Genomic DNA, 4,014 nt, shown 5'->3' with positions numbered 1-4,014 from the left:
CGATAAGAAAACCAATGTACCATACACAAAACGAGTACTGCGTTTTAAATTGTTGCCGCCGCATCGCGCGGGTTATCGTGCGGGTTCCGGCTAGTATATATAAAAGTATATTAGAAGGACTTCTTAAGGTCACTTAAATTTTCTTAAAACACCTCTAAAGCATGATGTGCAAATCTTTTAAGCATCATAAAACATTACTTTCCATTTATACCCTTATTAACTCAAACAAAAACACACAGAGCATGATCCTACCGTCCATCACTATCATGTTCCTATCCTACCGTCCATTAACTCCACACGGATCATGATCCCCACAGCTGTCCTACAATCCCTCTTTTGTACAGCTTTTGTGACATTTGAATTTTGAAAAAAGGGTTCAACATTTGGCTCCATCTTCTCTCTTTCTCATGTATATTGAACGACTCCATCTTTTCTCTCTTTCGCAGAACACCACCGATTTGAAGATTAAATCTGGGAGATATGACGTCGAATAAGTTCGTTTTTCCGATTCAACAACCATCAGGTTTGTGTTTTTGAATCTGAGTATCCATGAGTTTTGGAACAATAATTACGATTTTTAAGGTATAGGATTTCAGTATCCATGAGTTTTGGAACAATAATTACGATTTTTAGATCTAGGGTTTCATAACTCACCAAATCGGGCATCGTGTAGTTTATAGGGAATCAAGTCTGCAAAGATCGGTGGCTACGGAGAAGAGTTCCCGGCTGTAGATGGTGATTGACGTAGGTTCCGATAGACAAACTGAGGTATGTCCGGCGACCTCCTTTTGATTTGTTTAGGTCACATGCTTTAGTTTTTGAATCTGATGTTTATGTTTGTTTTAAACTTGTAGATCTAGTGCATGTTTGGCTTTCCTTTTGAAAATGACTTTTCAACTTATTTGAGAAGTAATAAGTCAGGATTTCCTGACTTATTGACTTATTCACTCACACACAAAGGAATTCCAAACATTTTGAAAAGTCCTTTTTGCCTCAAATAAGTCAATAAGTTGAAATAGAAGGAACCCCAAACACCCCCCTAGGGTTTTACTTTAATTTTTGGCTTTTATTTAACTACAATTCGTGAACCAAATGGGATAAATGCGGTTAGTTTAATGAACATGGTGCTCAGAAATATATTCAAGTTAAAGGGGTGTACTTATAAAAGTTTTTATTGTGATTTTTGAACCATTATACGGGAGTCTTATGCAAATAATTGCGGATGTAGGCTTAAGTAATGGTAGAGGTTTCCCACTAGCGCACTCTTTATAACTTTGAAGGTATGGTTTAACTTTGACGCTTTTATGATTTAATAGGTTGTACCTTTATTTCCAGTTATATAACTTCCAGTTATATTTTCTTACAGATCATGGTTCTTATGCATATGTAGATGGGGTATCGACATATCAATTGTGCCCAAGTGTATGGCAACGAGAAGGAGGTACACAGATTTTTGCTTCTGTACACCATAAGTCTTGTTTTTCACTTCCAAGTTAAGCAAAATGTTGATAAGACAAATTGTTAAATATGTAAAACATTCAAATTTGATGTCTTTCAGATTGTGTTAGTTTTGAAGAGACTCTTTCAAGAAAATGTCGTCAAACGTGAAGATTTGTGGATTACCTCTAAGCTCTGGTTCGTCAAATTCCTTGATACCTATATATATTTATATATATATATATCCATACGCTCCTGGTATTATTTAGTTATTATATAATCTGCAGGTGTCGTGATCATGAACCGGAAGATATACCTATTGCACTAGACAGAACGTCAATTACTTGATTCGGAGTGTTTTTTGTATCCATTTTAACAATTTTCTTTTTTATGTGATTAATTTGACGAATAAAGTTACTTATTTATTTTGAAGATCCACTGGCCTGTAAAGATGAAGAAGGGATCCGAGGGCTTTAAGCCCGAGAATCTTGTTCCAGTTGATATTCTAGCAACATGGAAAGCAATGGAGAAACTGTATGATTCTAGATAGGCGCGCGCCATTGGCGTTAGCAAATTTTCCACCAAAAAGTTGGGAGATTTGTTGGATGTAGCCCGCGTTCCGCCAGCTGTCAACCAGGTGGAATGTCACCCTTCATGGAAGCAAGCTAAACTGAGAGACTTCTGCAAATCAAAGGGTGTTCACCTTTCTGTAAGTTTTTAATGTTAGGATAAGCATGTTTTACTTCATATTATATGACATCTTTGGGGTCAAATAGTCATTTTTGGATATTTAGGTGTTTCGGGTTGTTAACGGGCTGGGTAGGGTCGACACGTTTCGGTTCGCTAACGGGCCAGGCTGGGTCAAGAGTTTCAGGTCTGTAACGGCCTGAGTCAGTTCGAGACATTTCAGGTCGATGACGGACCGGGCGATACATTTCAGGTCGTTAATGGGCCAGTTCGGTTTGAGATGTTTCAGGTCGTTAATGGGTCAGGCCGAGTTGAGTTACTGGGATGGAATGAAATCAGGAGTGGCCGATATGGTCAACACCGGTAGCTGCCAGGGTGGTTCCATTACTGCAGCCCTTTTCTTGAAGCAGCTATACTGTTTAACCATCTTATTTTCCCATTTAACCCTTCTACAGTAGAAAGAACACATTTTACCCTTCCGACCAGATATGCGACGATGTCCAGTGTATGCCCCGTTTCCTTCTAGATCAGGTAAGATTTAACTGTTTTATGTAACTCAATGAGATGATCTGTGCAAAATGTTGATTTGTCTCTGCATGTATGATTTCTAGAGACTCTGGAGGCACATGTAAAGTGGATTTCGACAAAGGTGTAAACTGGTATGTTTATGACTATGCAGGTTTTTATATAAAAACACAAATTCAGAAGTTCATGTATTCATGACCTAATTTATTATATGAATCGTGAACTTTGGATCAGGTGTAAAGGTTTATTAAGGATTAAATCTTCTCAATTTTGTGTGTTAAATATTAATGTCAACTTTAGTTTTGTATTGAGTACAGATGAAGGTTTTCTTTTTATGATCTATAAATGAATATCAATTCATACGAGGTGATATCCTGATTGTTTTCTTACATTTTGCATTCAGAAGCATAGATCCGTGTATAGTTCGGTCAACATTTAGGTGGTGTTTGTTTTTTGGCCAGAAGCTCTTCTGGCAACTTATATCTGCGTCGCGCAGACGTGGGTAGACGTTTGGATGTTGCAGCTTGTTTGTTTTCTCGCAGACCTTTCATTAAAAAAGGTCTGCGAGACCTCTTCACCACGCAGACAATGACCCATGTCTTCTTGGAACCTCTTCTTGGCACAGACCTCTTCTTCCCTGCCACCACCTCCACCACCACATCCCTGCCACCACTGCCACCACCTCCACCACCACATCCCTGCCACCACCGCCACCACCACATCCCTGCCACAACCACCGTCACCAACACCCACCTGCCATCACACCCCACCTGCAACCACCATCCACCTGCCACAACCCCCACCTACTCCCGCCGGCCACCACCACAACTACCGTCACCACTATCCACCTGCCACCACAACCACCATGAAAACCCCTCAAATCCAAAAACCCACTAAAAATCCCCAACTTACCGGTTTTAAGAAGAAACAACAACCAACTCAAGATCCCCAACTTACCGGTCTTTCACGCCGCCGTGCGCCGGAAAAGAAGGAGATGGGTGTGCCGGAGAAACGGCTGGCCGGAGAAGGAGATGGCGGTGGTGGTGACAGATTGTAGAGAGAGAGTTTGTAGAGAGAGAGTTCAAGGCTAGGGTTTGCGGTGGTGGTGATGAAGGCAGAGAGAGAGATCGAGGGAGGAGAGAGAGATCTGTGAGAGGAGAGAGAGACGGTGAAGGGCGGTGGTGTAGTGGTGACGACGGTGGTTGTGTAAGGCGGCGATGCTTGGTGGTGGTGAGGAAGGCAGAGAGAGAGAGCAGAGGTGTGTGTGTGTGTTATGTGTGTGAAGATCTTTTTATATAAAAAACAAACCATCTTCTCCTTGCAGACTGCAGACATTTGGTCCACCTCTTCTCCTGCAGATGCCTG

General features: G+C 41.1%; 2 long non-coding RNA genes across 2 annotated transcripts; both read left to right on the top strand.

Moving 5' to 3' along the window:
• Positions 1-385: 385 nt before the first annotated feature.
• On the top strand, positions 386-1,286 carry LOC110892104. The gene is made up of 3 exons (XR_002565836.2): positions 386-523; positions 674-768; positions 1,229-1,286. It is a non-coding gene; the product is annotated as an uncharacterized LOC110892104 (long non-coding RNA).
• Positions 1,287-1,784: 498 nt separating this feature from the next.
• LOC110892105 lies at positions 1,785-2,891 on the top strand. The gene is made up of 3 exons (XR_002565837.2): positions 1,785-2,146; positions 2,232-2,655; positions 2,736-2,891. It is a non-coding gene; the product is annotated as an uncharacterized LOC110892105 (long non-coding RNA).
• Positions 2,892-4,014: the final 1,123 nt, after the last annotated feature.

This window comes from Helianthus annuus, chromosome 14, assembly GCF_002127325.2.
Source record: "Helianthus annuus cultivar XRQ/B chromosome 14, HanXRQr2.0-SUNRISE, whole genome shotgun sequence".
Lineage (NCBI taxonomy): Eukaryota > Viridiplantae > Streptophyta > Magnoliopsida > Asterales > Asteraceae > Helianthus > Helianthus annuus.
The sequence above is the reverse complement of the archived record's forward strand: the minus strand, read 5'-3'. Positions and strand labels throughout refer to the sequence as shown.